Source organism: Nannobrachium achirus (genome assembly GCF_963921795.1).
Source record: "Nannobrachium achirus genome assembly, chromosome: 3".
Lineage (NCBI taxonomy): Eukaryota > Metazoa > Chordata > Actinopteri > Myctophiformes > Myctophidae > Nannobrachium > Nannobrachium achirus.
Window position 1 is genome coordinate 18362134 of NC_137812.1, and position 13381 is coordinate 18375514.

Here is a 13381-nt window from a genome sequence, read left to right on the forward strand (position 1 = left end):
TCTTCCACTGCCTGAAACAAAACCCTGAAAACCTACAATTTCTCCTACAATCAAATATGTTCCATGTAGCCACCAGCATTGTACAATTGCAACCAAATCTGCTTGCATTTGTACAGTCTTGGAGCTACATTTAACTTGTGCTGTGTAGCTCATATCGAGACTATTATATTTCCGTTATTTTGACAAGACGGAAACATGCTTGAATATAAGTAGTTTGTCATTAGTAGGTTTGCGTCTTTTTGCAGGCTACGCAGACAGTGAAATAAAAAAATAAAACGGCCTGACCTGTTAATTACTGATGGTTTAATGAGGGGGGGGGGGGCTGCTCTGTACTGTACATAATCCACTGACACAGGCACGCATCAGAATGACTTGGTTTAACTCCATCTCACTTTTTCCAAAAGAGAAACACAAGAGAGAGCCATCCCAACCCCTTCTCTTTGGCCGACATTAATGTTGTTGTTGTTGTTGTTATTATTTATTCGTTTATTTCTCTGATTGTCTCGGATGGGCGGAGCCTCCCCTTCGGTCCTGCTGATCCCATGTCGTCACCATCGCCTTTTCACCGCGACAAGACGGACCCTCCGAACTCAATCGTAACCCCCCCGTTTCCAAAACTCTCCCTTTCTTTGCTTTCTCTTCCATCGTTCACACTGTTAAGCCCTATGTTTATACTTATTTTTACAATGGCGTCGTGTGTGGTAAAAAACAACCGATCTACAAGCTCACGAGAGCTTGAATAGCGGCTATTTTGAAATCAATTATTAATCGGTGAGATCACTATTTATCTCTGCTTTCCTCCCATCTCCCTACGTACAACATCCCCCTTTATTTTTTTTTCTTTACTCCAACAAGGTTTTAAATAGATCAGTGGTTCTCAAAGTGGATTCCAGGGACTCTGTGGGTTCCTTTAGGGGGGTCTAAATTGACCCATACAATTCTATAACTCTGACGGTGTACAAATGGAACCAAATGAACCCTAAAGGATTCATTTGGTTCCATTTGTACACTGTCAAGAGTTAACAGGAGACCCTGAAATCTGAAAGTTTGAGAAACACTGAAATAGATGATGTCACGCTAAACGCCCCCTCCCCCCTCCTCTCTCTGCGGTCACTCCCAGAACATGTTTGTGATGTCAGAGTCCAGGCTGTAAATCCAGACCAATAGCGGCGCAGAGGTCAGCACGAAGGACCAGGACACGCCTCTCAGCGCCCGCCTCACCCACCTCGCCACGGCGTCAGCCAATCCCGTGCCGGGATGCTGCATCTCGTCCTCCTCGTCCTGGAAAATGATTATGTTTCAATAGTTACTGTATGTCATTGCCGTTATCGTTATGAGAAAACAAGTCAATTATTCAGTCACTATGGTCCCACTCTGTGGAATTCTATACCAGCTGATCTCAGGTCTATTACAACAGGGTCTTCTTTTAAAAGCCGACCTATTCTCACAAGCTTTTAGCTAGATTTGGAATGTGTTGTTAAACTGTTTTTTAATCCATTTTTACATTTAATTGTGTTAATTTGGTGTCTGTTTTTATTTTTAGTCTTTATTTGCATTTTCTTTTAAAGTGATCCCTGGCTAATACGACAAATATGCCTTAATACATTATAATAGTCCTCTATAACTACAATGTAAAATTAAAAACACCTTAAATATTGTATTTCTCCTAGAAATAACGAATCTTTCACTCAATAGGGGAAATGCCTGTCACAAGTTGATGATGTCATAAATGTCATGTGTGATCTATCCCTATGGAATTTACGGCATGCATGTGCAAAAAACACATTTGAAATATTGATTTGATGCTCATATTAACCATAGCAAATATTAAGTTCGTTTTTATTTTCACATGCATGCCATAAATTCCATAGGGATAGATCACAAATGACATTTATGACATCATCAACTTGCGACGGGCATTTCCCCTGTTGAGTGAAAGATTAGCTATTTCTAGAAGAAATAAAATATTTAAGGTGTTTTTAATTTTACTTTGCAGTTATAGAGGACAATTATAATGTATTAAGGCATATTTGTCGTATTAGCCAGGGATCACTTTAAGCACATTGAGTCTGCACTTGTCGTAAGAAATGTGCTATATAAATAAATGTGACTGGTATTTAGATACAAGCAGCAAGAAGACGGTTGCTTTTTTACCGAAAGTCGACACAGGTTTTCCACAAAGTTTGAAATTGGATGTACTGTATTGTGTGTGTGTGTGTGAGAGTGTTTCCCCATGTACAGACTGTCCTGCCATTGGCAAGACAGTAGATTTCCAGTGGATTGGCAGAACATTGATCTTGTAGATCAGCTATTTCTGCTATTTGTATGACATTCTCTGACATTGAAGTTTAAATCAAGCCATGAAGCTGGATTCTACTTTTCAATGGGAATGAAGTGGTTTCTTGCTATTTGCGGGTTTCCACATAAATATGCTTCATATTCTCCATAAAAAAAATGAGAAAGGCAAATCAGGGAAAGAAACCTGTGGAGAAAAAAATGCATTTGCAGGACATTAAAACACATCTGTAGCTCACCAGCAGCTGCTGGTTTCCTGGCTCGATGTAGTTGCGAGCCAGGAACTTGAGAGCCTCGTCCATGAGGATGACAGGCAGCGACATCTTCAACACCACCACCCACTGAGGCCACGACAGAGGGCGGATCTGGAACACCACCTGTGGACAGACAGCAGTGTTGATTTTGTCGCCTAAAATTATGACGAAAAATCATACAAAACACATCTCCTGTGTAAAGCGTTACACTCCTGCATGTGCTTCTAGGTTCCTTTTTTCCCCACGTTTTAAATATCCACATTTGTCAGTCAGGCATGGGAAGAAATACAAATTCAAAAATAAGATTGCAAATAAACCCTGCAAAAGAAAGTAAAAGCTGTAGTTGTGATGTACTGATTAGGAAGAGTACAGTGAGGGTTATGAATAGTTACAATATAATGTAGGAATTCTAAACATTCAGTTTCTCTTTTTCCTTCAAACAGCCAGCCTAGTTATTGTACAGCTGGACCAATGGTTTGCTGTAAGCTCGGATTTATACTTTGTATGATGGTGTCGCGCGTCGAAATTGATAGATCATCAACAAGCTCACAACACGTGGCAGTGCGACCCGCTGTGAGCTTGTAGATCTGCCATTTTCAGCACACCCCACAGGCACGCCACGTGCGTGACACACACATGCGCGACACAGGTGTGCATCAACGGACTATAAATCGAGCTTCAGTGTGTATGCGATGCTTCACCTTCCTATGTGGATCAACACGTCATGCCAACTAGCTTCAGTCTGAAAAGGTGAGTCTTCAGTCCACGGCGAAAGGTAGCAAGTGAGTCCATACAAACAGCCATTTCAATATTGTCTCAATGTTGGGCAGAAAGAACCTTGTACGTCCAAAACCGTTACTTTTTCATGAAATTAAATGTTCCAATTATGGATCCAATGCAGCGATTATTTAGTCACGAGCTCTCGTTAATGCTTTTCATTGGTTCGATATTTAATAAAACCCACAGACACTCTAAACCACTCTCAACCTGGCCAGCAAAAATGTCAGAACATAAATATACAATTGCTAAAATAAACTCAAGCGTGTGTGAGGTTGTATACTGGTTCACTGCTTTTGCAAGACACTGTTATACGATTAAGTACACCGCCGTAATAGGGAATTCATTTTTTAAAGAATACATAAAAAGATGAAATACCGCAGGCCTAGTGATCTGAGCACCTAGGCTAGCCTGACAGCGTGTCGTGGGTTCGAGTCCTGTTACCAACGGCCTTTGCTGTGTGTCACTCCCCATAGTCTCGTGTGGCCAGACTGTTGACTCCGCGATTTGGGAAATGCTCCCGTCAACAGTCTGGGGCACGGAAATATAAACGATGAGTGCGAGATAAAGCGGATGTGACGCAACCGCTCCCTTGGTGCAGTAGCAATAACATGTCCTACTGGAAGCGTTATGTCTACTTTCAATATTTCTGGGGGCGTTATTTCGTCTTTCTCTGGTGTCGTTGGTGTTACTTCCATGATGTTTTCAAACGTTTTCTTAAACTATACACCCATAACAAGAATAGGCTGCTCGAATGACTTTGTCTGAACTATTGTGTTTCTGTTATTGTCTCCACCAGCCGAAGGCATGGGGGAGAGTATGTTTTCCCCTCCGTCCGTCCGTGTGTCCGTCCGTCCGTCTGTCCGTGTGTCCTCGCAGTTTGTGTGCAGCTAATCTCAGTCGCCGTTGGCCCGGTCGCTGCCAAAGTGAGCACACACATTCCCTGGATGCCAATCTAGAACCTCTGCCCTAGATTTTTCAAATGGGCTTTTTCTAGCGCCACCTAGTGGCCGATGTTCGCAAGACACATTTCTGTGCACTACTCTTACAGATTTTGTCCAAAAATCCTACAAATCGGTAGGCAGAATCTCGACAGTCATGTGGTCGACACGGATCTGTCTGATTTTTCATATTCCATCCTGATTGGCTAAGATGGCTTCCAAAGTTTGTAGGATTGAGCCGTTTGGAACAAAATGCCTCAAATCCCAAACGCAAAGTGCAATTATCATGAAATCGCACACAAACGTTCCCACTAGGTCGAGGAAGAAATCCCACTTCAAATTTTTGAAGTCAGCCTCATGGTGGCGCTAAAACAGGCCGATTTGTGGTTTTACCTATAACTCCATCGATCAGTTTCAAACTTTGTAAGCGCATTCCCTAGAGGCCAAGAAAAAACCCTTTCCCTGCATTTTTCACATCAGCCTTTTATAGCGCCACCAGGAGGCCGACTTATGTAAAACACAATTTTTCCGATTATTCCTTGAGATTTTATCCAAAAATCATGCAAATCGGTACACAGTATCTCTATAGTCATGTGATCAAGTCCGATCCGTCTGGTATTTCATATTCCATCCTAATTGGCTAATATTGGCTTCCAAAGTTTGCAGGATTGCTCAGTTTTTGAACAAAATGCTTCAAATCATCAATGCAGCTTGCGATTACCGTGAAATTTGCCACACATATTCCCACTATGTCAAGGAACAAATGCTACCCTTTTCACGTTGGCCTGTTATAGCGCCACCAGCAGGTAGCAAAACACATTTTTGGAACACAATGCCTCAAATCATGCATGCAGCGTCCGATTGCCATTAAATGTCTAAGGTGAAGAACATATGCCAGCCTTTTTACATTGGCCTATTATACAGTAGCACCACCAGGACGCCTGGCCTGGTGGAGACCTGTGCTCGGAAGAGCACTGCTTCTAGTGTTTCCAATGGGACTACAATTCAGTGCAGCACTGGCTACTTCCGATACTCGCCGTTCGGGAGATGCCGTTCCAGACTCTATATAGCATTCAGAGATTGTGGAATAGTTGTCTGGCTATGCGAGACTACACTCCCCATGTCTCCCTCCCGTTTCCTGTCCAACACATTTCACTTTTAAAAGGAATAAAAATCCGCCCCAAAAAAGAAGAGAAAACATATTAAATATGGAGATAAAAGGATTCTGCCCGACAGCAACGATACGTCATCTTTTACAGGATATTATTAACTATAACAGAGTGACAGATACAAAGGCACACACGGCTTGTAATTCACTTATGTCTTTTGTAAATCAGTTATAGTCATATATCAGGGCTTTCAGACTTACGGGCAGTGGGTCTACATATAGGATGAGGAAGTGCAGGGCCATAGACAGACAGATGGCCCCTACCAGCCAGGGATTGGACCAGGGAGGCATCTTCAGCAGGGACTGGTTCTCTGAAAGACTGAAGGACAAGAAAACTGGACATTTAAGCAAAAGATGCTAATTCATCCTTATCGCCTTATGCTTGTTATATTAAAAAGATAAGTTCTGCCGAAGTCAAAAGGTGAGCCTCACAGCATAATCGCCTAAGTAATCATTTGCGGTCTTGATACTTTTTTTCTCCCACTACTGCCGGTCACACTCCAATCAACTCAACATTCAAGAAAATCACAACACCTTTTACACTTTTAGTCTGGATATGGAAGTCCTTTTTCTCTGTTTTATTTCTGTTTAGTTTTCGTTAGTTTTAGTCGTTTCAGTTTTAGGGATTTACTAGCGGTAGTTTAAGTTTAGTTTTAGTTAGTACTTCTACAGTATGTATCATCTTTACCTGTACCTGCTGTGTTGTGCGTTACTGTTCCTTTGTGTTTCTGTGTTAAAGAAAACAGGCTGTGAAAACAAATATCCCTCTGGCACAATAAAGGGTAGTCTAATCTAATTGGAAAAAACTGTCTCAGCTCCAGAATAACTTAATAGACTTCCGGTTTCCAGATAGCTTGGAAGCTTTCAAGGGAAGGAAAGAATGAACTCCGCATCGCTTGATACCTCTGATCATCACTCACAAAGCTTGTGTATAATAACAGGACGTTGGGTTTAATAATGGCGTGGCGTAGTCTATGATGCATCTACTATGATGACATATGACACCATAATTGTTCTACAAGCTTACAGCCTACTGTAATACAGCCTGGTACAAGTGGTTAAACTGAAGTGATGTTAATGAAATGTTGGCAACCGGAAGGCTCCCAGTTCGATCCCAGGCTCCCCCAGAGTTAATGTCGAAGTGTCGAAGTGAGCAAGACGCTGAAACCCTAATTCATGGGTTGCATTTGTAGTCCTACAGCAGCCATGTTGAGGACCAACACAGGTGTTCTGATTGGCATAGAACATTTAGTTCTATGCCAATCAGACACATTGAAACACCAGTATTGGTCCTCAACAAGGCCGTTTAGGACTACAAATAAAACCGATGAATTGCTCCCGTTGACCCAGAGGCGTAGCCATGGGTGGGCCTGACTAGGCCTAGGCCCACCCATTTCGTTTTTGTGCCCACCCAAAAAAGAAAAGAAAATTATATATATTTTTTATTTATTTTATTTTATTACATATATTATATTTTTTATAGCATATTAAGTCATTTTGATGATAGTCGCATCCTTACAACAACTAAAATAACATAACATCATCATGTGGACGCTAGTGATATACAGTATAATATATAATGTGCAACAAGCGTCCTTCCCTGCTCGCAGCCAAGCATGTCTAGACTAGTGTGTCATGTAATTCTAATTTAGTCCATTTACTTCCTGTAAGTAGTCGACTTAAAAATAAAACCAATTGCTTATATATCATCATATTACGGCAGGGTCTTATTTTGAAATCCACCGTTACAGGAAATGCTTAAGCGTGTTGGGCTACTTGTCAAGAGTTGTTGCAGCCTGCACAATGTATACAGGATTCACGTGGATTACTGACACAAGCTTTTTGACTAATCTAAAGTTCATATTCATGATATGAAAACCATGCTCCTGGGACTTAAAACAATACACAGCGTTTGAAAGCAGCAATAGGTGAGTGAGACTGGTTAATTACGTTCTGCTGGCTTGGCTGTTTTTGTTGTGGGAGAGGGAGAAGCGTCAGAGCTCTGATAAAAAGTTGACGGTGCAATTAAACATTTCGGTCTTTTCTCTTCATAGTTGTTTATTTTGTCTTACACCAGTGACTAGGCTACTGGGTCAGTCTGCAATATCTCTCTGTGATACATTAGCGTTGTGCTCTGTGTGTATAGTCTTATACTAACAGGAGTGTTGTCAATTAAAATAAGCATCTCATGCCGTCATGTTACCGGCTTCTTCTCTAATATGCCATTCTGTTTTTGCACGGCTGGAATGACCCGCGCATCACTAGTGGACGCCACGTATGAATTGATTATTTAATCATGCAAACCCGACCCAAATCGCACCAGAAGACCCGATCCGACCCGAAAAACATGGATTTTTTTTCGCGCGCCGCGCTATCGCGCTGCGCGCACCCAGGCCCACCCAGTTGGGCTCAGGCCCAGTAGCCGGTTCGATTCTGTCTACGCCACTGCGTTGACCGAATTTAATGAGACTAAATAAGCAATTTAACCCTCTAAGGCCCACTGTTGTAATATTACAACGTTTGTATTTTATCAAAAAAAAGGTTTAAATCATTTTATTTTAGCTCCCCCTACCACCTAAACATCACCATTGGATTCTATTGTTTAGTATTACAATGCCATTGGCCACAATATTTGCATATAAATACCCCCCACAGGGGCTGACATTCACACCCGCTGACATTCCAGAGTTTTGATGAACAACATCTCACTTTTTCATGGAAGCTATTCCTCACAAAAACATAAGTAAAATGCCTGTACTATTTTTTTTGGTGATCATTAGAATGTCTAGAACATGTACATATGTTATTATTGTGAAAAATATCCCCCATATGTAAATTAGAGCATGATTTATGATTTATGGCTATAAAACCTTACAAAAACATTTTTTTGAAAAAAACTTTACATTTTCCTCTTATTAGGACTCCTACAACACCATCTGATTTTTTTCAATTTTTTATTTCAAGTATTTCTATATTCGGGCCTTAGAGGGTTAAACCGTTTCCCAACACCGTAGTGCATGTTTTATGTACCGTGGGAAGGAAAATCATACTCCGGGAGCGCGGAACTACCTTTACTTTTTGGATACAATTTCGAGAAAAGGGTGATCTACCTCGGCGTGGAGGCATTCTACAGCAGCCCGGTGACATCCCCGTAGGACCTCATCTCGGAGCACAACAGTATGCGGCGGAGGGTGAGGTTCTAATCTAAATGGGGCTAGTTGGTGCCTTGCATGGTTTCTTCTACCATCGGTGTATCAATGTGTGTGTGTGAATGAGTGAATCTATGCAAAGCGCCTTGGATAAAGGCACTATATAAATGCACCATTAACCCATTTAGAACGGGTACACATTTTGTGTATCATTATTTTATGCTTTAACTATTGAAAAATAGCAGATATACAAGCTCGCAGCGCGGCACCGAGTGCCGCGCTGCGAGCTCGTAGATCTGCTATTTTTGAAAAGTCGTGAACATTAGAATTTTGACCCGATTCTATAAGTGTCTTTTGAATCCTTCTAATTCTAGGCCTAAATGGGGTTAAGCATAACCATTCATAAAAACCCAATCGTTGGACAGAATGCAAAGAGCAGCGTGTGGGTCCTTCCCCTACCTGTTGAGGGCGTTGCACATCTCTATGGTCACCAGGACAGACAGGGCCATGGTCATGGGGTAAGGAGACTCAAACACTGAACACTGGACTCCAGCAAACTCACTGTGGCCCTCGCTGCACTGGAGGTAGTGGGACTGCAGGGACAACACAGCACAAAGCAATGCGTTCAGCGCATTTGTCGATGGAAATGATTTCAACCTCATTAGCCCAAACTGGAAAACATTTTTCACTATTCGTTGTACCTTAGTATATAGAGATTAATAGGGCTGCGCAGTATATCACAATGTAACAATGGAGGCATCTTTTAGCATCTTAAATGGAGAAACACATTCTGATGTGATTCAGAGGTGCAACGTGGACTCATAAGGGTTAGTGCTTTGAGAAGAGCTGATCAGAATGAGGTGTTTAGTAGTTGATAGGACAGTATAACTCATAAGTTATACTGTCCTATCACTAATTTTTAACCCTTATAAGCGTTAGAAAATTTTCTTTGACGATGGCTAGCCAGATTGGAAAATTAGTGACTGAGTTGTTTACCAGTTGATAGTAGGAGACTTTGGGTCCATCGTGGGCGGCCATGAACCACCAGGCTGCTGCACCTACTGTGGCTGCTCCCACGTAGCCTAGTAGAGAGAGAGACAGGTGGAGAGACAGACAGACAGGTGGAGAGAGACAGACATACAGACAGACAGACAGGTGGAGAGAGAGACAGACAAAAGGTTATCACAGAAACAGAGAGACTTCAATCATTTTTATGGTGTGGCTCCTATGGGGCGGGTCAGACAGCGTGGCACCTAGGGTGAGGGTCGTGATCCCCTGGAAGAGGGTCTGTATGTGAGTGTATGTCCTATTTTTACAGCGTGGCATCTTGGGGGACGAGCAGTCTAGAAGCTCTATGTGTGTGTATTGTGCGTCTGTCTGTGGGTCCGTGGCTAATCTAAAAAACGCTGGCATGATCAGCTTGTTTTCAATAGACAGAATTATTTGTACACAAAGTGCATAGACCGTAAGAGCACCAAACAGGTAGCATTTAAGAGTTGTTTTGATTCACCCAATGACCAAAGCAGCCAATGGTGTGGAGCGTCGCCGATCGCGTCTCAGCTAATCCTAGCTATTTGGGGCAGGGTTTTGAGGACAACTGGTTTGGGACTCACAAATAAACCAAGGAGAATGAGATATTTAAAGGAGACGTCTCCTTCCTTCCTGTGTGCTGGGTGGCAAACTGCAGCCAAGAGTTTGATGGCATGCACTTCTTTTCCATCGCAACGTCATTTTGATAAATGACTGACTGACAGACATACAGTACAGACAGGTAGACAGACATAATGTACTGTACATAGAGATAAAACCATCATATCAAACAGGGGGCTGTGGGCTAATGAATGTTAACACTTTGAGAATTCACTGAGGTAGACCGAGGCGGCCGAGACTCACATCCGATGATGAGGTAGCGGCAGAACAGCCAACCAGAGATGAGGGGTTCCTTGGGGTTGCGGGGGGGTCGGGACATGATGTCCAGGTCGGGGGGGTTGAAGCCCAGGGCGGTGGCCGGGAAGCCGTCCGTCACCAGGTTGACCCACAGCAGCTGGACGGGGATCAGAGCCTCGGGCATGCCCAGCGCCGCCGTCAGGAAGATACTGAAGCATAGAGAAAGATAGAGATAGAATGGAATAATCACTGAGAAAATAGTTGCAGCTTTATTTCAAAATATTACAATGTCATATTTAGGTGCTATTTTTATTACGTTTATTAAAGTTGATAGTTTGTGGTTCCGGGTTTTCTGCTCCCCATAGAAGCTATGCAACCTTTAATTATGCCAACACATCCAAATTCAATATTTCCAACTGATTTTGATTGTCCATAAACATAAAAACCTTGAGATATATCAGGATGTAATTATTAGACTCAGCAATAACCCACCTATCTCCCAGCCTGACTTCCCAGTCAGACTTCAGAGTTTGAATGAATGTAGAACTTTGATCAGGAGGTAATTTTCATACAGATTTGAGGGAAAACCTCTCTCACACTTATGCCAGTGTGATCACCCTCCGCTGTGCCAATGATGGCACCCGTGCCTAAGGTTGCCTACCTCTGCTATGCCATGAAAATAAAATACTAAAACAGCTAATGTATAAGCTCACAATGCCTCACATCACAATGCGTTGTGAGCTTGTAGATCAGCAAGGTTTTAAAATTGTCCAAAGTTCTCTAACAGAGCTTCTCCCAGCTGTGTGCTCAGTGCTCACCAGACCACCTCTGCTATGTTGGAGGAGATGAGGTATCTATATGTTAGGGCTGTCACCATATGACATTTTACATGACGATTAATTGTCACTCAAATAATTGGCGATTAACGATTTAATTGTGTTTTTGTCGTTGATAATTACATTTCTGTTTGGCTTTTAGGCTTTGAAGTTGTACATGGTAGATATGACACATAACCTCTATACAAAGAAATTACTGACAATTACTAACTTACTACTTAAAAAATAACTTTGATAGTGGAAATAGCCGATCTACAAGCTCACAACGCGTCGCGATTTTTCAACATTCACGATTATGACGATTATGACAAAATAATTGCGATCATGTCAAATAATCACGATTAGACGATTATGTCATAATTGTGACAGCCCTACTATAGGTGTTCTTACCAGACCACCTCTCCTATGTTGGAGGAGATGAGGTATCTGATGAACTGCTTCATGTTGTTGTAGATGGCGCGGCCCTCCTCCACGGCCGCCACGATGGTGGAGAAGTTGTCGTCGGCCAGGATCATCTCCGAGGCCGACTTGGCCACGGCCGTGCCGCTGCCCATGGCGATGCCGATCTCCGCCTTCTTCAGGGCCGGGGCGTCGTTCACGCCGTCGCCCGTCTGAGAGAGAGACGGCGAAGGAAGGACAGAGAATGCATCATGTGTCAGGTAAACACTTTAACCATTATTTTTTTATACTTTGGCTATTCAAAAATGGCCGATGAGCTTTACTGTATAAGCTCATAGCGCGGCACCGCTTGTAGATCTGCTGTTTTTGAAAAACCTTGAACATTTGTGCAAATCTCTGAATATTCTTTTAAAGCGAACATTTTTAACTCAAATCTTTGCTTCTGGGAGGTCCCTGGAATAAACTATTCTGAGATGGGGTCGGCCATCAAATAAATATACGGTAATATAATTCTAGGGGTCCTTGTCATTAAAGACTTTGAGCACCACAGATAAAGAAACAGGTTTTTCAGAAAGATTTAGAAGACTTTTTAGTGGGGGTATGTGTACCCCTAGGGGGGACGCAGAGGTGCTACAGGGGGTATGTGAGAGAAAAGCAGAACACTGAAAAAAACTGAGTTTAGTGTAAATGTACTCTTGCGTTTATAAACGTGGTGGTCTCTCACCATGGCAGTGATGTGTTTATAAATGTAGTGGTCTCTCACCATGGCAGTGATATGTTTATAAATGTGGTGGTCTCTCACCATGGCAGTGATGTCGTCCAGGCTCTGCAGGTACTCCACGATGCGGCTCTTGTGCGTGGGCTCCACGCGGGCGAAGCAGCGCACCGTGCGGCAGGCCTCCCGCTGCAGGTGGGGCGGCAGCTCGTCAAACTCGCGGCCCGTCAGGCCGCCGCTGTACGGGGAGCCGCTGCTGCCCGCCTCCTCTTCCTCCTGCTCCGTGATGATGCCCACCCGCCGGCAGATGGAGAGTGCCGTGCCCTTGTTGTCACCTGGTGGCATTGGAAGGAAGGAGTTACCCATCTGTGTGCCGGACGCCGGTGTGTCTATGGTTTTTCCCCCTTTCCAGGGGTTGACACTAATGTCTCAGAGTCATGTTCTACTTGCCCGAAGGTCATGCCGACTTGCCCGAAAAGTAAATGGTCCATTATAAAATGATGATAGATAAGATTTGAATTACCGCTCAATTTAACGCTTATTTCTTGTGTGCAATAAAACATGTCATACTTCAATACTTCCAAATCCAAATACCTACAGTACTATGATTGAATATGTCTATGGTTTCACACTGGTTACATTCCACATACATGTTCATGTTTATAGACATCCCCTCTGAAATGAGCACTTGCCCGGTCGGGCAACCTGAAAGCAAACTTCACCTGTAGGCAGTATTGCGTTATAAGGAAAAGTGCTTAGAAAATGAATTTCGTTCCCACGTCTGGGCACTACTCAATCAATGCATTTTTGCATAGACAATACCCCAGTGGACTTTGGGTTAAAAGTTCTCCGCACAAAACCTGCATGACTTTTATCACCAGCCAGAATTGTATATAAAAGTGAATAAGAAAAAAACAAAAATCTTGTGCTGCTGTTTTTGCTTGTAAGATGTACTATATT

At 42.8% G+C, this 13381-nt stretch overlaps 1 pseudogene across 1 annotated transcript in view; it reads right to left on the reverse strand.

The window, feature by feature from the left end:
• Window positions 1–322: 322 nt before the first annotated feature.
• The window catches only part of LOC308281455 (sarcoplasmic/endoplasmic reticulum calcium ATPase 2-like), a 52737-nt pseudogene continuing 39678 nt past the window's right edge, over window positions 323–13381 (reverse strand). Inside the window, exons 17-24 of the transcript XR_013963394.1 lie at window positions 12509–12756; window positions 11698–11918; window positions 10478–10680; window positions 9581–9666; window positions 9044–9177; window positions 5637–5754; window positions 2535–2672; window positions 323–1281 (exon numbers count right to left, since the gene is read on the reverse strand). The product of XR_013963394.1 is annotated as a sarcoplasmic/endoplasmic reticulum calcium ATPase 2-like (transcript). The remainder of the gene's footprint in view (window positions 1282–2534; window positions 2673–5636; window positions 5755–9043; window positions 9178–9580; window positions 9667–10477; window positions 10681–11697; window positions 11919–12508; window positions 12757–13381) is intronic.